This window comes from Strix uralensis, chromosome 2, assembly GCF_047716275.1.
Source record: "Strix uralensis isolate ZFMK-TIS-50842 chromosome 2, bStrUra1, whole genome shotgun sequence".
NCBI lineage: Eukaryota > Metazoa > Chordata > Aves > Strigiformes > Strigidae > Strix > Strix uralensis.
In genome coordinates, this window is record NC_133973.1 from 131305094 (window position 1) to 131328263 (window position 23170).

The 23170-nt window shown below is 38.8% G+C and overlaps 1 protein-coding gene across 18 annotated transcripts in view; it reads right to left on the reverse strand.

Moving 5' to 3' along the window:
• DLG2 (discs large MAGUK scaffold protein 2) overlaps positions 1-23170 on the reverse strand; it is a 1055297-nt gene that overhangs the window by 534201 nt on the left and 497926 nt on the right. The window lies entirely within an intron of this gene.

Sequence of the window (23170 nt, forward strand, 5' to 3'; positions counted from 1 at the left end):
TGGCTTCCCAACATTGCAAGCAATGGCAATTGATGCTCAATACCGAAACAGATGGTCGTTTCAAACACCTTGCCAACTGTTTGTATGCACTGAGTATCACCAGTATGTCTGACGGTCAGCTGCCTCTTTCAATTTTAACATTGCTATTTTACTTAAGCAGCACATGGGAAGAAATGCAGCTTAGCTTTAGATGGGGCATTAATCTTCTCTTGTTAAGGGATAACTTCTCACAGTGCACACGTGGGGTGTCAACCTCCCCCTCACACACCTGTGGTGAAGATAGATGTTAGCCGTAGATCCTGTTTCTCTCCTACCTCTATCTGAATATATACACGCAGTAGTCATAAAATGTGATGACAGGGCCATTTAAAATACAAATACAATTCAGTCATAAATAATGCCTTTCTTGTAAGAATGGGAAGACAGATGAAAAGATTAGTCATTTAGGGTTTGCAGAACTCTGTTTCCAGTGAAATGAACAGGAGATGGAACAAGTTAAAAATGAAATACCAAAGATTTAGAACAATCACTTCACTTCAAGGTTTATATGTTAACACTCGGCACAACTGTGGGTACAGGAACAGAGCTGATTATGTGAAACTAAGGTAGGTAGCTTTTTCTTTTATAGTACTAGGCAACAACATATATTGATTTGGCTTGACTGTACAAGCAATCATTTCCCATCCCCAACACAACTAATTATCTTACGCAGTTACATGATGCCAAGACATATTATTTAATGACCAGTATGCTAGGAAAGGCAGGAACCTTAATGTCTGCTACTCCATCCAGAAGATATAAATTTTAGGCATTCAGACCTTACAGTTGTTAAAGTAGATGGAAGTCCCAAGGTTTTGTAAGGACCTGATTTTTCATTCTTTGCTATAAACAGAGGCAAATGGACAAATGTTCCTCCTCCTATTGCAACAGACAGTATTCTTACAGGAAACCCATGGCCACTCTTACACAAGGGGTAGTTACCCAAGTTGGCACCACCAAAACCCATTCTGACTTCTCTTTTGGCCAGGGCAGAACCCACTCCGTTGCAGTTACAATACAGGTGAAAGATTATCATAGAATAGAACCATAGAATTATTTAGGTTGGAAAAGGCCCTTAAGACCATCAGGTCCAACCATTAACCTCACACTGCCAAGTCTACCGTTAAACCATGTCCCTAAGCACCACATCTACACATCTTTTAAATACCTCCAGGGATGGTGACTCAACCACTTCCTTGGGCAACCTGTTCCAGTGCTTGACAACCATTTCAGTGAGGAAATTTTTCCTAATATCCCCTGGTGCAACTTGAGGCCATTTCCTCTCGTCCTATTGCTTGTTACTGGGGGAAGAGACCAACATCTACCTCACTACAACCTCCTTTCAGGTAGTTGTAGAGAACTCCATTTCTCCAAGCTAATCAACCCCGGTTCCCTCAGCTCCTCACAGGACTTGTGCTCTAGGTCCTTCACCAGCCTCATTTCCCTTTTTTGGACATGCTCCAGAACCTCAATGTCTTTATTGTAGTGAGGGACTCAAAACTGAACACAGTATTTGAGGAGCGGTCTCACCAGTGCCAAGTATGTGTTTCTACTTCTGACATTTTCTACCAGTTATAATGTTTCATAACAATTATTTTTTTCATAATACAATTTTAAAAATTTTATCACTTAGGCCTGAATTTTAAAGATGAGGAAATCTGGGTTTCTTAAAAGCTAAATGCTTCCTTGGAGCACCTAAATCAATGGCTGGAATAGACCGTAGTTATTCTGAAAGAGTCACATATCCTGACAAAGAAATGTTGCAGAGAAGGGGGAAAAAAAAAAAAAGGCAGAAGATGAAGGAAGATGAGATACAAATGGAAAAAAAAATAAGTGAAAACGAAATGCTGTATATTAAGGATGGCAGAGGTTCATGCTCGTCTCTTCCAATGTAAATTTTTCTGCTCCGTTAATATTTCTTGTGCCAAGTCTTTTCTCTTTAGAAACTATGCTTTCAGAAACCCAGCGGTGACATTACAAGTTTGCCCCAGGTCTAATTTCCCCTTAAAACACAAGACACTGCATGCAGACATCTCCCCTGTCACCTTTTCCAATGTATGGCAGAACTGTCTTCTAGCAGAGGGCATGAAGAATCACGTACAAAGTGTCACAGGACTCCAGAGCAGTCAAGAAATATAATGCAAACATTTCCTCCTGTGGATCTCCTTTAAGTGTGAGGCCCCAGAAATAGTGTACCTGCCCTCTACCATGCAATTATCACATCTGTTTTTTTACTCTTCTATTATTTGATGTGGTAGATGGCACTCAACCTGCTACATGTGGTGCAACGCATCAGGAGAAGAGAGGATGAGGTGGTGTGCTACATAACTGAATGAAATAGAGCTTTAACTGTGGGAAGAAATGGAAATTAAATAAGTCCTATGCTAAACACTGAAATTCAGCACATCCCTGAACACAAAGAGGTATTCTAGCACTTTAGAATATAATGGCATAAGAGACAATGTTTTAAATTTAGGCAGTTCTTTTTCCTCTTTTATTTGTTCAGCCTTGGAATAGAGACAAACCTAATTACTGTACTTAATTTTGATTTTAGAAATTGATTTTCCACTCTAGTTTCTGCTGGTGCATAGGAAACTAGTGAGTCACATAAGTAATATAACAACGATTAGCAGTCTTAAAAATAAATAAAAACTTGAAAAATGCCACTTAATTCTTGTCTTTGTCCCTAGTTCAGCACAAATTGTTTTCTGCTTCCCCTTTCTGATAGAAATTTTTAAGTTTCTTTCTGCTATGTTAAGAAATCACAACCAAAATGGTGTATAAAATCCTCAGATGTGCCATTATGCTGCTCAGATTCTTGTATCAAATCAAAGCACAGTGTCTGTAGTACAGTTATGTATTTGCATGGCAAATACTCCCACAGGAAATAATATAACTACAAAATTTATCCTTGGGGAGGGAAAAAGAAAGAAGGAATCGCACATTGCAAGCAGTGCTTATGTGTGTCACCAGTGCATTTTGCAAGGGACTTGCCAAATACAATCCTGACCAAAACTGAATCCAGTGTGGAAACACTTATATTACAGCACTGTGTATATGCCTCCCACCCTGTAGTATTTAAGTACTTTTGTTTTCTTTGTACTTACGAATAACTCTGTGTGATGGTGGAATATTAATCTCTGTTTCCAAAAGGGATGAGGTAAGGCACAAAGAAATGATTTGGCAAGAGCCATACAGGAAATCAGAGAATCTACACCCTGCCTGGGAGCCCAAATCTCCTCTCTCCCAGCACATGGCCACAGAGTTTGCCATGGCCAAAGCCAAGCAGAGGTGGCGTACACTCTCCGTAACTCAGACCTGTGCCAGTCACAGCTTTCTGTCTGTCCAGAGCAGGCAAGGAGCAGGAGGGCTGGCAACGTCCATTTACCTACCCACAAAGACCACTAAGATCTATCTCTTCCATATGATCTTTTTTTAGCAACATCAAGTGATGCAGCCTTTAATGAGCTGTTCATCTCACTTCTAATCACAAAAGAACCCCCAAAAACAATTGCAGGCACAAGCATGGGAATATATATCATCCTATCATAAACATTATTTTATTCTTGGCTGATTACAAGCTGCCTTCTCTTTCAAAGCCCTCCTTAAATCTCACTTTCACTTTATCAGCCCCAAGAGCAAAATTAAAAAGTCAGCTTAAGCAGAATCACCACGAATTATAGCCACTGTATCAGTAAAACACATGGCCTCCTTTGACCCAGCGTCATTTAACAGTTTGAGGTGAATGTGCCTAGCCCTTGTCCTTACACCAAGCTCTCCAGAAAACCCTCATGCACAAGAAGCAGGTTTCATTGAACTATGAAACATTAAAGAATTACAAGTGACAAGATCAAACAGGATAGCTGCAAACTACATGCCACCACCTCCTTGCAGGCAAAGCACATGTATACCTGTATGGATTGAGCCCACGCAGCATAGCTCTCTGTCAGCTCAGAGGCTGGGCTGCCTTTGGTCACTCCCCCAGACCTCTGCCAAAGCAGAAGTTCCTCACTCCCACCTGCGAGTCTCTCTAGCCATATTCTGCTGTTGGCTGAGCCATCCCCTACCTGCATAGCCCCTGTCACCCCCCTCCTCCAGAGCTCCGACCTGGCTTTTTAACGCTTGTTAGAGAACATAACCCACATGTGGAGGACAAACAAATACAACAGATAAATGACTTCTGCCGCTTTTAATTTCAATTCTTGCTCTTTACCTCTGTCCTCAGCTTTCCTAGGCTGTGATCTTCACAGCTCATGGGGAGAGGGCCCTACAGTTTAATATCAGTTCAGAAGCTAAGTCATTTCAGAGGCAAATCATTAAGAACAACATTGCTGAACACATTAGGTGCTGGACACAGGTTTAAAAAAGCAATGCATTCTTGCTAAAATGCAAAAAAGAAATACAGAGGAAGAGGTTCTACATAATCCCTCCAAATATAAGATGATCTGCTACCAGTAGCAGATGGTAAACAACAGTATCAATGGTAAACAAGTCTTTATCCAGGACTGGCTGCAATTCTTGTTTCCTATGGGCAGAGACAAGGAAGAGGTCTCCATGCTTCTGGACCTGACTCACCACATTTCTGTTGCTCTAGCAAAGCAGAGAGAGGACAGCCCAAACCACAGCAGACAGGCATCAGCTTTTCTGCCTTAATTCTGCTACAGTTCTTCTGCATGAGCTTAATTATTCTTTGCAAGCCAGCTGCTCACTCTTAAAATGAAAAGAATAATGCTCTACCGCACTGGGACAGTCTAAAGATAAAAGTATTAACAAATGTGAAGTAATGTGATAGAGAGCATTATAGAAAAAGAGAGCATTTACCCCCACACTGGTTGGTACAGAACTGTACAGAATTCTGCTGAAAGGTCTGTGTGAGTCCGTAACAAAACTGATTACACAAATGCTTCACTGTAATGTGACACATGAAAAGGTCCATTTTAGCAATAACAGTAATAAAAAGTGGTGTTATACCCATTTTGACCGGAAAGAGAAAAGTACTGTAAAGGAATATGAGGTCAAGGACAAGAAGTTATTCTTCTTACACCTATGAGAAGATCTTCAGAAGTAGAAAAATATGTAGCAAATATTAAAACATAAAATGTAGGTATACCTGTCTAAAACATATTTCAGTTAAATAATTAATTATTTATAGGCTAAAAAAGGATAAGAGAAAGTTTGTTATATCATGTTTGCTAAATCAGTACCGTTCAAGTGCAACCCCAGTCCATGTTACTCCTATTCCTTAGGACAAGTATGAGAAACACAGTTGTAGAGGGAAATTTTTCATTGCAGAGGATTTTGGCACTTTGAAAACCAGAGGAAGAATTGAGGCAGCATATGGCTAGTGGGATATACTTTGATAACAGACAGACTAGAGTTGATCAAAGAAAATCAAGAAAAATTGTTATAGCTTTTTAGGACAACAATAAAAAATAGCATCTTTTCAAGCACTTTGAAGTTTTTAAATTTAATCTGAGTGTTTCAAGAAAACAGAAACTTTTTGAGCTCTCTAACCACTAGAAAATTGAGAAAGTGTTCCTTGAAATTGTCAAAATATTTATCTTTCTTTTTCATCAAAAATCAGAACATTTCAGCCTTCTCCAGGGCTGTCAATACTGCTGTCTAAATTACATTTACATTTAACTTTCCCTTGGGATCCCAGTCAACAGATATTTTAAAAATTTCTGTTCTGTACATCTCACTGGAAATACTTTCTTTTGATTCATACATCTAGCCGCCTAAGAGATTCTCCCACACTTTTCTGCAAATTGATTTTTGCCAAGCCAGGCACATTGGTTGTCTTGTCACATGTCACCCAGACACTGTGAAGATGCTAGAATGAACTTATGTGAACTTTTAGAAAAGCATCATAAGGAGAGAAAGTACCACAAAAGCAAGCAATTAACTGCTGCTCATTTTTCATGTATACTGGTAAGCACCATATTTCATGCCTAGACCTCCCAGAAGCAGAATGAAAGTTGAACGAAAGACTGTTTCTCCACCACTCCCCACAGCTAAACACATAAAAGATTTAATATACCCAGAATTTCACAACTCATCTTTGCCCTCCACACAGTGATGCACCAGAACAAGCATCTCCAAGGACTGTAGTTATTTGTTATATGGCTCTAGGGGAGCCAGCTAGATAGTGAACTGAACCAAAAGCTCTAAAATGCTTCCTGCTTCCAGCCAAGAGAATTAAATAATGAGCAATGTGCCAAAATCCCATTCCCAGCATTGGAGGGGAACTCTGATTGATCTTAAGAGAAACAATCTGTTCTCTCCACTTTCCTCCTCCTTGCCATTCAAAGTCTTGAAAGGTTCAGTGAAGCTAAAAGTGATAAAAGGGCCCAGGCTTCTAAGTAGTGCCTTATCCTAGGAGGCTCAGGCTCCCAGATACTGCTGGTTGTTACAACCTACTAGTCTTGTAATTAATGATAGTAATTGATCTGGGTTATGGTGAGCCTCAGCCCTGATCCAGATCAGATCCTTATTACAGCAAGCCTCGGATACATATACAACGGATAATGAGGGGACTTCTTCCAGTTGCCTGCCTACCTCGCAGTAACCTGCCTAACACTCCTACAGTCATTATTTTCATCAGTTAAGTACATCCCACTGCCAAAACTGTTTTGTTCAAATGCTCTCTAACACGTCTATTTCTTGCTTTCAAGCCTCCCCTTTCAAGTACATAATAAGCATTCATGCTTTTGTAGTTCCTTAAAAATAACAGATTAAGTAATACTCACTTACCTGAGAAGACTCTGCCTACAGTAATGCTGTAGGAAGACAACAAAGAGATGGTAGATTGCAAATGCATTCCACAAATATATTGGTAATTTGTTGTGATTTAAAGATGAGATAAGCAGGCAGCATAATCTTCCAGTCTCAGATGGTCTCAGTCTGAAGAGGACTAAAGCAATATACCTTTTGATTATCTCATCTATTATGAACAATAAATCACCATTAAAGCTCAGGACAGAACATGACAACACAAATGCATTACCTCAGTATACTTCAAGGCAACAACTCAGTAGCAAAACATGGCTATTCCTACCTATGGGATTTCCATCAGAACAAGTGTATGAAAGAACATGCTAATCCTTTGGCTCTGACCTCATGCTCAGTGCACATCCCAAGCAATATATGATAGATAAATGTTACATGTTAAATCTTGCATTTCTTTGCCCATACAAAGAGATACAGAATACCAGACAGTACTTTATAAGTCACGATTTCTGCTGTTTCTAGGACAGGGCACATAGCCTAGGTTTCAGCCTCCACAGCTGTACATTTAGGAATGTGCAATGTGCCTTGCTGAGAAAAACCTGCGTTTTCAGTTACACAAGCACTGAACATGGAGTAGCAGCAAGGCAAACTACATTATAAATGCCAATTCAAGAGACTGAAAAAGAAAGCAATTTCAAGCAATGCTTGAAATATAGGTAAACAAAGTCACTTAAGTTGAAAGTGGTCCAAAATTACGAGGTGGTGTACACCCTTTGAAAGCCCAAGATGACAAAATAAATTACAAACTACTTGCAAAGTTCTGGCCCTCAGAAAGTGAGGTAATTTTCCACAATGCTTTTCTATGCATAGTGCGAAGGAGGCTGTTAAAACTGATATAGTGTAATCTGAGTTACATTTAAACATCTGGTCCGTTTGCTTTATGTGCATTGATAAGCTCTAATCAGAGCAACTAATAGAGTCTTAAAATGTTATTGAATATAATTTTTAATAACTGTTTTACTTATGTGTCCTTCTTGGGCAGGATTATAAGTAAAATATGACTCTAAAACACCATCATAATATATAACATTATTGTTTTAAATTCAGTATGTTCCTAATGTGACTTTTGCTACTGTAAAAGTTGCAGTTGATTGATATTAGGCACCACAATTTTCCCAGTAATAATATCAAGAAATAGACAGTTATACATAGGATGGTATAGTTATACCTGGGATGGTCTGTAGGAAGTTTCACTTCAAACAAACCAACCAACCACTTTATAATTCCTAAGAGTTAAATTCTCTTCTTCCACTGATTTAAATGGGAGTTTTGCCTAATGAATGGCATTTTTTCTCTCTCATTTGACTCTAGCAGAGCCTCTGTTCTTCTGCTTAAGTGTATTTCAGAATTTTAGTCACTGTACAATAATTTATAAAAGAATGCGTATGCACTTGGAACAAACAGGCAGTCTGATTATTTCCACATTCCAGATAGTATTGGATACAATGATAAAAAAATGGACTTTGCCTAAATGATTTAGGCATTTAAAACATATCTAGCTATTGTCACCACCAGCCAAATAATCTACAAATACTTCTTCCATTGGGAAGAAAGGTCTAACTGTAGGGTGCAAAAGTCGCACACGTTTGATTCATCCAACCACACTTCTTTAAAAAGCAGAAAGTCTAAAATACTTCAGAAAGCTACAAAAAGTAATATCTTTCACTTAATTAGGCTTGTCGATACATGTGAAAGTACTTTAGAAGTGTACCACAGGTCAATGAAAATAAAAATTGACAACCATAAAAGCCCTGAATTCATTTATAAATAAATACTGATTCTGGAACTTAACTCTGATGTAATTTATCCTGCATGAAGAGAAGAAGCTATGCAAGAACTAGCAATTTATCTTTTGCTCAGCTGTGACCATAGTCCGTGGTATTAAATAATCTAAATGACACCATTTTTCCCATAAGCATGCACATATTTTTTTGTGATTAAATAATTACCTACATCTGTGTTAGGATATACATTAGTATTATTTTCAAAAATCCAACTTTTAATCCACACATATGATAGAACATTTCTGGAGAAGCAACACAGATTCTATATCACATTTTTTAATATGAACTGAAGCATTATATCTACCAGATTTGAAAAGCAAAAATTCAGTAATGTTCATAAGTCTAATTAGACTGCAACTGAGCAGAACTGTTCAGCTGGCTTACTTAACAGCTGGTCTAAATCTCTTAGGGAGGAGCATATTTTTACAAAACATTGTATGAGGCCACACACTGAGAGCTACAGGAGTTTATTACAGAGGCAGACAGGTTGATTAATAAATATCAATTTTGCTTTGGGAATCAGAAATGTAAGTGGCTTGCCTGTCCAAGATGCCTAGGCAATTTATGGATTTAGGCTTATTTACGTGTATGTGATTTAGCGACTAAAAATGTCATATTAAATAAATAGCCTCATTCATAACTAGCCCAGATCTTCTATCAGCTTCTCAAATGCTTATATTTGGCAACATTCAGGAGCGAATATATGCATCCTCAGACAAAAAGATTTGAAGAAAATGAGGATAAAATAGCTGAGCCAACATGTAACAGCAATCTGTCTCCAAGACACATTTACAGACAGTCTGGCAAGATAACTAGGGCAATAGGAGTGGAAAGAGAGAAGGCCAAAGACAGGGGTGTGTCAGATATGCAGTTGTTAGTCACTTTATTTTCTAAGTTACTGCACAAGATAGATGTCATGACCTTTCACAATGCATTGTTGAATAAAGTGTTAGCAATACCAGGTGTCAGTCTGGATAATAACTTGAATAATTTTTTAAAAACTCAAAAACATTTGAAGTTTTCCAAGATGCACTCCTTTATGGAGGCTGCTGGTTCTGTACTCTGGACACAACGGAACTGCTTTGTAGTCTTTGAGTATGATGCATAAGCTGGATTTTTAATTTTTTTTTTTTTTTTAAAGGAAACTTCTATCTGGCAGTCATTCAGAAAATGCTTAATACTGAAAACCAAAACATTTTCTGTATACCCTCACTGTGCGAAAGCTTTGACTGCAGACACAGTCTCAAGCTACTGTGACTTTATTTCCTTCTCCATCTCACTGTTATTTTCTTAACCTTCCAATTAATATTATAGATTGCTACTATTTTCTACTATATTTCACGCCAGAACATTATTCTGCTAACCAGTCCTAGCTGACAGCTGCTGGCACTGCTATAATATGAACAATTTTCCCCAGTCATTGAACTCTATTAATTCAGAGCATCTCTAGGAGGGCATCCATGTTCATTTGCTGTGTTTCTCTTTTCTTTAGTCCTCTGTCATTAGGGTCACAGGTAGCATATTAGTTGTATGAAACACAGTATGTAGCTTTCTACACAGGTAGGTTGATGTGTATTAATTCTCTGTCAAACCCATCCATGCAAAACAAACTTGCGATGAATCTACACACTGTGCTCTCTTGTCTTTGATTACCTATCTGAAATTGTCAGTGTCCCCCCTCACTTTCTCTTTCTTTCTTATTTATTTATTTTTCATTTATAATGTCTTTCTGCTTGGTACAAATGGAACATAGGGTTATTCCTTTCAACCTGCTCTCATTACCCTTATTCCCCATCTCACTCAAGCATAGATATGTCACAACAGCTGGAAGACAGTTATCTGGCATTTTTTCCCCTAAAACTCCTTTTCTTGTACTTCTACCCGATAAGACTTAACCAATAATTATTTTTGTGAAGTAGGAATTAGGCAACTTTCTGAAATGCAACAAAACATATACCAAGTTGTTTACAAAAAAAAATCAGTACCACATACATAATTTATAAAAAATCTGTCACTCTTCAAGCATTTTTTAAGCATCTCATTGTACGTCAGAGGTTTTTAGTTTATGAGAAAATCTTTTATGTGTATGATGCAGAACCAGAGGGAGTCTTCCTTCGATATTTCTTCACCATGACATAAAGCATTAATCCAAGAAGAACAGGTGAGGGGCCATTCCTTTGCTTTGATAGTACACTTTTATTATTGACTGCAAAGAGTATATTTTTCTACTTCTCTCAAAATGCAATGCTATGAATAAAACAGAATATGTGAAGATATAAAAACTCAAACACAACCGACTCATATTTACCTGGGCTAAAGCAAAAAAGCTGACAGAATAAAACCCCCCAAAACCAAAAGAAACACCACCCCAAACCAGCCAGAAATAAATTAAAAACTTAAATAAGTTTATGCCTGCTAAATAAACACTAACATTTTAAAATGTTTTGATTATAGAGATTCCCCCAGTAATATGCCTGGTCAACCCCTGGATCACACACACACTCACAGAGACATAGATACAGCACTGCATCAAAAAAGAAAATAGTTTTACCAAGTTTGGCCGTTTGGCACCAATTCCAAACAAAGCACTGTCAGTTTAGTATGTTATACTGGCCTTGCTATAGGCACATTTCCTGATCTCTCCCTTCCATAAAAATTCATAATTATTTGGGAAGGTCAGTACCTCCTGCTCTGCAGTGCTGTTCAAGCACTACGGTAGAGCTGCCACTCACAGATGATACTGGGAAAATTGCCATGACCAGAGAGCTGCTACTTGTTTTCTGTTGTTGTCTGTTATGTTTTTGAAAGGAGAAGCCAGAATAGCTCTTATTTGGCTCAAATTATTCTGGGTATCTTTACAGTTATTCAAATGATCTCAGCATTACATAGTAGAGATGGAGATTTTAAGCTGTAGCTGCAAAATAATTTTCAGAAATTTTTGCAAAGGCATTAGCTATCATAAATTGTGCGATTTACCCCTCGACCAAGATTCTTTCAGGTGCTGTGGCTCCCTGAATAATCAAACCCTGTTTTGCTTCAAAGCAGTCAGCTCCTTCTATGTGCTACGCCCTGCAGTACATCCTTCCTAATTGCCAGTTTGGGACCTGATGTAGGTTGCATCATCCCTAAAAATTCATCAGCACCTACGAGCTTCACTCCAAGCTCTGTCTCCTGTCAGTGCAGAGCTCCTGGGATTTCTGAGAGTGCTTCATCACTTCTCACATAATCTCAGACTAACCATCACACAAAACCAGCAACGTGTCTACTTTTTGCCACTGACTATCATGGGACCTGTGATATTGAGCTTGGACTGAGAAACATAAGTTTTAGATGTCTAAAAATCAGGTAAATCATGCCTTGACATAACATTTGTAAACATCCTGTACTACTGAACAGAAAATGTTCACTTGTGTTTTTTCATGAGTTGACAGACAGGAATATGTAATTATATTCCTTCTGTATAATTAGTTATGATAGTTAAGAGTAACATTCAGAAGAACATTTGATTTAATAAGATTGGTGGCATTCAAAGACATCTTAGTCTTGGTATACTTTTTTGCCTCTTCTACTGGCTTTCTAAAAGGTTGAATTGAAAATATTTGGGTTTATGTTCCACAGATGCAGATTCTCAGTTAAGTCAAGAGAGACATTGGATCATCCCAGTGTACTTTAAATATATGCAAAGATCTTTTTAAAAGTCAAACTATACATTCGTGGTATGGGGCCATGCACTACCACACACATGTCATCTTCCAACTTTATCTGTAATTCTGCTAGACTTTACAGTAACTATTTAAGAAAAAGAGCTTTTCTTATACAGGACCATCATCATAACCCTTCCTTATTGCTAAAGCATGTCATGCCTACAGTTTGTTTCAGATAGTATATTTGATTTCTTAGCCAGAGTCTCTGGCTGCAAGTGTAATCACAAATTTGAAGATGCTACTTGACAATACCCAGGGATAGACCCATTTAAAGTTAGTCCTTGGTCACAATATTTAGGAATTAAAGTTCTACAAAAAGTTGGTGGTTTAAAAATTCGCCCTCCTTCCTGTCCATAAAGTTCCAGGAGATTTAAAAGGATTGCACCTTATCATGCATTTTCCACCTGGGACAGATAACCCTTGTAAAGATTAATGTGCTGCCAGACTACTCTACCATCCCCAAATGTATCACTTTAAAATTTCATAAGACATTTTTTTCCCCACTGAGCTGAATAATGCCCATAGAGCTTTCTCTTCTATGATACAAGGAAGGAATTGTAAAACATGCCAATACCAAACATATTTCCAATATTAACATTCATTTCACACATGCACTATGAATAAGAAGAGTTAGTGCAGTGTCAGGACTTCAGACTACATTTTTCTGCCATGTTAGACTTCATGATGTTATACATTACCTTAAAGGGTATATTAAAGATATCTTAGTGAAGGTTATTAGTTTTGATTTATGTTATTTTAATGCCTGATATTTTTTAATAGACGTATCTACAGAAGGCAATGAAATAGTTAAGTTGGACGCCACTGCACTTTATTAACTCACACCCTGATTTAGTATTAAAATGCAAACTTGATCTGAAAGATGCAAAGTGCAGGAATCTATTATGCATTAATGCTAGAAGTTATGTATTAATTCCAGAAATCAGAGAAAGATTTGACAGGAAAAAAAATGTGTCAGTCTGAACCCAGTTCTGCAAACAGAATTGAAAGCAAGCATCCAAAACCAAATATTTTTCTCTGATAAAGTAATTTCAATAAAAGAGTTTCTGAGTCTTTAATTTATATCTAAAAAACCCCTGTAGGTAGACAGGATATAGCAAGTGGAGAAAATATACTGAAGTAATCTTTTAGGTCAGCCTAAATAAAAACTAAAATTATTTCCTCATTTGCCTCCTTGCTTTAGAGATCAAAATCATGTTTCTTGCTTGCTGATACAATTATTTGCTTGTATGCTTGCCAGGCAGTATGGTACATATCCATCTTCACTACATGCTACATGCTAGCAATTGCTCTGCTTGTGCTAGGCAGTTGGAAAGCAATCTGTTAAAGTCCACAGCATGACGCAAACCCATTCTCCTCTCTTCCTAACACCCTTCTCATTGAGAGCTGTCTTAAAGAGCAATCTCTCACCATCAGCAGATCTCCTTACTAGGGCCTGGCCAATAGATCTTACAGTCTACACACAAGTTTTTAAATGATGTTTTCTTGGCTTAGAAGGTTTTTTTATGAGTTCACAGAATAGCACACAGATGAAAAACTACTTGGTTCTACCTCAGCTAGCTATGTATTCTGTTATAATTTGGGTGACCATCACCCAGCTATTTCTCTAGGCATGCTGAAGAGCTGGGCAATTCATCAGTGTGCTAACATAACCCTCATTTAAATCCCCACGCACAATGGAAAGTATTTAATATTACAGTCCATCACATATCTCCCTTGCTGGTTTGATTTTTTTCTTTTTGAGATCTACATTTAAGTCATAGAATCATAGAATATCATAGAATCATAGAATTCTAAAGTGTCCACTTCAGTGTCCACTCACAGAATCACAGAATCACAGAATCACAGAATCAACTAGGTTGGAAAGGACCTTGAAGATCATCTAGTCCAACCATTAACCTAGCACTGCCAGTTCCCATCTACACCATATCACCCAGCGCTATATCGACCCTACTCTTAAACACCTCCAGGGATGGGGATTCCACCACCTCCCTGGGCAATCCATTCCACTGCCTAATAACCCGTTCTGTAAAGAAATACTTCCTGACATCTAGTCTAAACCTTCCCTGGCGCAATTTGAGGCCATGCCCTCTTGTCTTATCACTTGTTACTTGGTTAAAGAGACTCATCCCCAGCTCTCTGCAACCTCCCTTCAGGTAGTTGCAGAGGGCGATGAGGTCTCCCCTCAGCCTCCTCTTCTCCAGACTAAACAACCCCAGTTCCCTCAGCCGCTCCTCGTATGACCTGTGCTCCAGACCCTTCACCAGCTTCGTTGCCCTTCTCTGGACACGCTCGAGTAATTCAATGTCCTTTTTGTAGTGAGGGGCCCAAAACTGAACACAGGAATCAAGGTGCGGCCTCACCAGTGCCGAGTACAGGGGTAAGATCACTTCCCTGTCTCTGCTGGCCACGCTATTTCTGATGCAAGCCAGGATGCCATTGGCCTTCTTGGCCACCTGGGCACACTGCTGGCTCATGTTCAGCCGGCTGTCAATCAACACCCCCAGGTCCCTCTCTGACTGGCAGCTCTCCAGCCACTCCTCCCCAAGCCTGTAGCGCTGCTGGGGGTTGTTGTGACCCAAGTGCAGCACCCGGCATTTGGCCTTATTTGAACTTCATACAGTTGGCCTGGGCCCATCGCTCCAGCCTGTCCAGATCTCTCTGCAGAGCCTCCCTACCCTCAAGCAGATCAACACTCCCACCCAGCTTGGTGTCGTCTGCAAACTTACTGAGGGTGCATTCGATCCCCTCGTCTAGGTCATCAATAAAGATGTTGAACAGGAGTGGCCCCAAAACCGAGCCCTGGGGGACACCACTCGTGACTGGCCTCCAACCGGATTTAACTCCATTCACCACCACTCTCTGGGCCCGGCCATCCAGCCAGTTTCTTACCCAGCAAAGTGTGCGATCATCTAAGCCTCGAGCAGCCAGTTTCACCAGAAGAATGTTGTTTAGACTCAGTTTAGACTCAGTTGGTATCATCAGCAAACTTCATCAGGGTACACTTGATCCCATTATCCAGTCATTATTGAAGATACTAAACAGTGTTGGGCACAATATCAATCCCTGGGGGACCCCACTTGTGACAGGTTGCCAGTTTGAAAAGGAGCTATTTACCACTGTCTGGGCACAGCCTGTCAGCCAGTTCCCCACCCACCACACAGACCACTTGTCTAGACCGTAATGCACCAGTTTCTCTAGGAGGAGGCTGTGGGGAACTGTACCAAAAGCCTTGAAGAATTCCAGGTAGACAATGTCCACCACTCGCCCCACATCAACTGAGCAGGTTACTTTGTCATAGAAGGCGATCAGGTTTGTGAAGCATAATTTGCCCCTGGTGAATCATTCCCAATCAAGTGCTTAATTTGATTTGTGATAGCCCTCAGGAAGATTTGTTCCATAGCATTTCCAGGGATTGAAGTAAAACTGATGGGCCTATAATTTCCTGGATCCTCCTTTAAGCCCTTCCTGTAGATCGGGGTGACATTAGCCTTCTTCCAGTCTTCTGGGACATCCCCCAATATCCATGACTTCTCAAAGGTTATGAAGAGCAGTCTCACAACAACATCATGCAGCTCTCTTAACACCCTTGTGTGGATAAAGTCAGGGCCCATCAATTTGTAGGGGTCAAGCTCCTGTAATAGTTCACATACGAACTCTTCCTTCACTGACGTGGGTCTGTGTTTGCATCAACCCGGATTTTTGTTCCCAAGGCCTGGGGACCAACAGTACTGCTAAATACAGAGGTGAAGTAAGTGTTGAGAACCTCTACCTTTTCAGTGTTGTTGGTGACCTCTCCTGTTTAACAGTTGCATTAGAAGAATACTTGCAGTTTGTCGACGTGATTTCAAAAAAGTCTGCCTTGCAAATTATGCAAACTTCTAAACTAGGCACTCTGACAATACGTAATCTCTATTGCTAGGATAGACGAGTTTCCATCAACATCTGGTAGCATGACTCCTTCAGCACTCATCCATCATGTCTGAAGTCCTGCTGTCCTATTAAAGCATCTCTGACTTGTTGCAAACAATTTACTTTGGAACAAAACAATCCTTTTGTTATGCACAAGACTGAATAATAGTGATGGGACAGAACTGCTAGGGCACTGAAAGGGACTGAGGAAACTGGGCTGAGCTGCTGGCTCAGCCATGAAATTGTTGAGCAACATTCCCTTTCCTACTCCATGCCTTTGTTTCACCAATTTGAAAGACAATGGTACTACTGATCTCTATATAGCCTTTCAAAGTATGCAGATTAAAACTGCTTGATATAATAAAAGAGAGGTAAGATTCTATACTATTCATTACATCTAAAAGACATAATGTATAATAATTTGTTTAAATTTCCAAGGACATATACAAAGTTATTTGTAAACCTCCTCCACCTTTTCCTTTTAGCCTTTTTTATTTTAGAATAAAGAAACCAAGAAAAAGACCCATTCATTCATCACATAAATTTCCTTCTGGCCTACTCCCAGTTGATTAATTTTAAATTAGTAACTGAAATTAAGAATGGAATGTAAAGTACAGATGAAGCAAGTATGAGTTTTGCACTTGTGATTCCAGAATGAAGAGTTTAAAATGAAAGACATTTGAGAATTGTGTAGAACAGCAGTACAGCTCTGTAAATAATACAGCAACAGAACAGATTTCTCACCAACACCAGCAGCAAAGTTTAGCAAAGACACATTTCAGTGCAGTTATTTGGGACACTTCTGCACAAGATATCTGTGCTGGAATTGCAAAACCCATCATAAACATTAAATAAAAAAAAAATAACAAGTTTCTCAAGTTGCAAATACATGTCAATTATAAAAATGACACTGAAAATCCAGGAAGTGCTTTCCAGAAAAAAGGACAGCAGAACTTTCATTTTCACTAAACTTCATTAATTAGCTTTTAATGATCAGAAAGTTCCTCTCAACCAGCCAAAACATATGCAAAGATTTTAGCATGCTAAAAAAAAAAAACAAACGATGACTACTTAGAGCATGTGAAAGAACTATCTTCTAGTCACAGGCTTCTTTTTTATCTTATTACACTTTAATTCCTACACTTTATTCTATACTTTTTTCTCCCAGAGCTACACTTTTATGTCCTAAACTAGATTCAGAATTTTGAGGCTTCTAGGATCATGCTTTAGGCCTACTTTGTAATTTAACATAATTTGTTATAACTGCTGGAATTATTAAAAAGGTTTCAAGGGATAATTTTTAGAATAAAATATAGCTGCAAAGATTTCTTGCTGACAGAGGGCCCAAAGGAGTTCAGATTTGTCTTTATATTCAGCTGCCAAATGGTGGTGGTTTATCTATACAATATATTAAATTTTATATCAACTTTCTTTTCTCTGATTACTATCATTTTTATCTCTGAAATCCACTAGTGTTCAGCACAATTGAGATATAATTTTAGACGAGCTGTTCAGTATCTTGTCTGTAAATTTGCTAACATGTAGGATATGCACCAAAACCCAAAATGTAATGGAGGAACTTAAACAGAGAATGAAAGGGGTGGCTTCCTCCATTACCACTGTAAATGGTAGACACTGTTTTTCTCTCGGTGTCTGGAACATTACAGCAACATTTATCTTTCTCTCACTCTACTTATTTCTGTTTATTTAACTGTGTTTATTTAATTCTTTCAAAAGAAGCACCTTCTTTCCTCTCATCGTTTCATCTTTGTCTACAAAGAAGGTCAGCACTATATATCGAGGAAAAAGAGACACTAACTCTTTAAGGAGGATTAAAGTAAGAAAATACAAAATGTTACCTAAAATGTGTTCTGAATTCACTTGGGTGGGGTGGAATACATTTAGTGTCTGAACAGATAGTCTGTCTTTGGTGAGACCTGGGACACAGCAATGGAAGGTAAGTAGAGGAGAAAGCTTTTCATTAGGCCAAGCGAAGATAGAAAGCACTAATGTAATAATCTCGCTCTCCTTTTGTGCAAGGGCGAGAACAAAAGGCAAGAGTTGTGCAAGGCTATCAATGACACGTTAATGGTTTGGTGTTGATAGTTTTGGCACAATATCAGAATATCTGGAGGTCATTTCATTAGACAAAGACCTTTTTTTTATGAGAATATATTTATGAGAAAGGCTGGTGGACAATAAATGAGACTTCCCTCAACAGCATTATGGGAAAAGTGCATCTACCCAAAGAAATGGTCATCAGGGCACTAGAAAAAGAGCTAGAATTGCTGAAAGACAGCATAGTTGCAAGAAAATCAGTAGCAGAAAGATCAATATGGTCAAAACCAGGTGAATAGGCCCTGGTATTTATCCAGGAATTACTCAAAACATCCAAACTGGAGTTGGAGGAACAGAATACAGAACCTTGTCTCTGCTCTGCAGCCGCAAACTGGACAGTGGACAGTTTCAAGATTCAGCAAACCAAAGTCCTTTAGGAGCACATTTCAGAATTAAAGTCCTAGCATAATAAATCAAAAGTACATTAAAAAAATACTACTTCTTAAATTATGTGTAGGACCAATGCTAGCATAAATTCTGGTCAGTATCAAACACAGGAAAAATAACCTAGCAAATATGATAAATCATATTCCTCTTTCAGCAAGATAAAGTTTAGCCTGTGCCTTGCTACATAACAAAACCACGAAGCTTCATTATTCCTAATGCATCAGCACCAATAGTAAATTGCAATAGGTAAATATTTCCTGAATATTATATTAGATTCATATTTTATTTCTAATGACACTGAAGAAAAAGTAGCCAACTCAAGTGAATATTGAATCACTGGTCATTTCACCCTCAAAAGAATTTGAATTTTAACAAGAATTTTTAATTGAACCCCCTGGATTTTAGCTTATGATTTAATCTACCAAGTTGCTAAGGCAACCAACGATTATAGCTGCTGGGCAAAATTCACAGAATTGTTAATCGATCTTAATCTGGATGCACTGCATCAGTAGTTCTTTCACAGGGGAAACAGACAACGCTAAGAAAAAAATTTGGTTTAATCCTTAAATTAAAACATTCAATTATACTAGAATTGCAAATAAGCTTTTCATAATAAACATTTATATTAGAAATACCATTTTTTAAAACCAGTTGTTCCAACAGAGAGAAATCCTTCACTGAACCTTGTATATCTCCCCAAAGTGTGTGTCTCAGAGACATCCAATCAATGAGTTTTTTAATGTGCTCGACTCTTTCTCTGCTCTGAAAGGGAGAGAATGGATTTACCCTAATTGAAGGTTGCCGTCGTTATTCTAATATGATTGGGTTAGAGGATAACCTTTGTATGGTGCTATTTTCAAATCTGTGTACTATGTGCCTGGCCCACTGTATAAAGTGTAATGGCCAGCCAAGGTGTGGTCAAGAACTTTTGCAACTGTTCTTTATCCTGTTTTCACCGTGAGCATTAACCAATCACTTAAGATCTCTATGTCTGTTCCAAGTTCCCATTCCACTAGTAGAAGGATGTAATTAGACCTAGCTACCACAGAGAGATGTTGTGAGATCAACTAACTTTGAAATTTTGTATTTTTAAAATATTTTTAACATCAAGTGCTATGATTAGCTGATATATAGCACATTCATCTTAAGGGCTACCAGTAGTCAGCCAGAAAATATATTTTCTGTTTTATGGTCCCGTTAAGTGTCCATAAATTTATGCATCCAGATTTAGCTAATTTAACATTTATGAGAGTGCTTTCACTCTGGTTTAATCTAATTCACTTTTAAAGACAGCAGCTAGTGTCTTATTTCTGATGTATTTCTTGGAAAAACCTTAGCTATAGTACACTAAGGCAGTATTTTGCAAAACAAATTAATGTAGTTATTCGATATATTTATTTATTATTTCTTGAAACTAGATTTCTCATTTGGTGACTGTTTTTCATGTGCTTTTGCTCTTGTAATCTAGAGCAGCTCTTGTTCACTTTGCTTTCCCCAACAAATTTAACCTAGAATACCCAATGTGCAAAAATAAAACAGGGACTAATACCTATGAACAAGTTACCACAAAACAGCATCCTAGGTGAAGGAATCAAAGGACCAGCATAAGTTTCAAATAAATGCTTGTGGAACACAATTTGGACTTCACTAGTTGAACAAGAAGGTTGCAGGTATAGAGCTGAGGAAGAATTTTATTTGGCAGCTAGTACAGAAAACAAATTATAAGGTCTTTCACCGTGTCCTGGGATTTCTGAAAATTTTGATGGTAAACTAACCTATCACTACATTCAGAAATATGGTAGATCATTAACCTTTTTGATATTTAATAATCAATAACTATTTTTTGTGGAAATAAGCATGTAGTCCTCCCCTGTACCACCTGAAGCCAGGAGCCCTAATATTTCAAAGGCATATGTGAGTGTAACTCACTGATGAAGTGTGAGTAGCCCTCATGATTATACTGCATGAAATACTAAATTAAATAATGCCCTAAAAGAAAGGAAAAGAGAATTCTGAAGATATGTTTCAGCTGGAATTGTACAACTAGCTTCCTTTTTGCTTCACACTATTTAAGTTGTTGATCCAAAAAATACACTTTTTCCCATTTAGGTCTCAAAATCAAAACTATATCAGATAAAGATTTTTGAAGGAAAGAGTAAAGAAGGATGGAACTAAAACTGGTAGCATGGAATTGTTACAACACAACTTTTTTATTCCTTCTGTTTTTTTTTTTTTCATTTGTCTTCCTCATATCTCACTTCATCTTCACAATAATTTATTCATCCCCTCCCCAGTGGTCATTACAAATTCCTCATTTGTTCCAGTGTTTGTCTCTTTTCATTTTAGCTACTGTTCAATGGTGTTAAAATATATTTTCTAAATCTCTCTCTGAAGAAACATGCTTAGCTGTTTTAGCTAAAGTACATACTGCCCTGTAATAAGGAGGAAACAGGATTATTTTAAAAGACTGAAGAAACATACACAGCCTTTCTTTTTTTTTTTTTTAAATAAGAATTTTAGGCTTCTTTGCGAATGTATTATATAATACATATACATATACATTCACACATATATAAATATGACTGTCAACTGTTTTTCAGTCTTCCTAAGGAATAAGATAAAAAGCTTTGAACAAATGAAAGAATCTCTGTCTGAAAGAGAAACCAAACTGTGCATTCAGCTGAAAATTATGATACATTAGAAATTCTTAATAAGTTATATGCAATGTCATATACATAACACAGAACGCTACCTGACCAGAATGCTTAAGAAATCACAGCTGAAACAGTAGAAGGTGCTTCATCCTTTTTCTAAATCATTCCTATGAAATATTTCTTTATAAAGACTATTAACTGGAATCCTCCAAAGCTTTTCCAACAGGACATCCCACTTTTAAACCTTTTTCCCTCTTATTTATACAAAATGAAAGGTAGCTAACCAAAACATACTACACATGCAGTTAATTCTCTTTTTCCATACATTTTTTTCATCTAAAACACATCAGTAAAATGCCCTTTGAAACTCTTTATTTTACACCAGGTGTCTAATTAAAAAGGCATGTTGTTTACGCAATTTTGACAATATTGCAAGTAATGGACACTAACAAGGCATTTAGGCTGAACTCCCCATTGTCTCTGATCAGAACTTCTGCCAAAATATAGATATGCTCAGTAACAATTATGCATGCATACAGGTACAATGAAGTACAATACCAAACACTTTGGGTTTGAGGCTTTCATCACTTTGTGGTGGGTTGACCCTGGCTGGACGCTAGGTGCCCACCAAAGCCGCTCTATCACTCCCCTCCTCAACTGGACGGAGGAGAGAAAATGTAACAAAAGGCTCATGATTCAAGATAAGTACAGGGCTATCATTCAACAATTATCATCATGGGCAAAACAGACTTGACCTGGGGAAATTAGCTTAATTCATTACCAATCATATCAGAGTAGGAAAATGAGAAAAAAACCCAAATCTTAAAATGCCATTCCCCCACCCATCCCTTCTTCTTGGGCTTAACTTTACTCCCGATTTCCTCTACCTCCTCTCCCCGCCGAGTGGCACAGTGGGACAGGGAATGGGGGTTGATGTCAGTTCATAACACGTTGTCTCTGCTGCTCCTTCCTCCTCACACTCTTCCCCTGCTCCAGCGTGGGGTCCCTCCCACAGCAGACAGTCCTCCATGAACTTCTCCAATGTGAGTCCTTCCCACAGGCTGCAGCTCTTCATGAACTGCTCCAGCATAGGGTCCCTCCCACGGGGTGCAGCCCTTCAGGCACAGACTGCTCCAGCGTGGGTTCCCCCATGGGGTCACAAGTCCTGCCAGCAAATCTGCTCCAGTGTGGGCTCCTCTCTCCATGGGGCCACAGGTCCTGCCAGGAGCTTGCTCCAGTGTGGGCTTCCCACGGGGTCACAGCCTCCTTTTGGGCACCCACCTGTTCTGGCGTGGGGTCCTCCCAGGGCTGCAGGTGGGTCTCTGCTCCACCATGGACCTCCATGGGTGCAGGGCACAGCTGCCTCACCATGGGCTGCACCACGGGCTGCAGAGGAATCTCTGCTCTGGCTCCTGGAGCACCTCCTCCCCCTCCTTCTTCACTGACCTGGGTGGCTGCAGAGTTGTTGCTCTCACATATTCTCATGCCTCTCTCTCAGCTGCTCTTATGCAGCATTTTTTTCCCCCTTCTTAAATATGTTATCCCAGAGGTGCTACCACCGTCACTGATGGTTTCAGCCTTGGCCAGCGGTGGGTCCGTCTTGGCTGGCATTGGCTCTGTTGGACGTGGGGGAAGCTTCTAGCAGCTTCTCACAGAAGCCACCGCTGTAGCCCCCTGCTGCCAAAACCTTGCCACACAAACCCAATAAACACTTGTTATTTGACCATCTTTTTTTCCCCATTCCAAAAAGTCTTGCTCATACTTG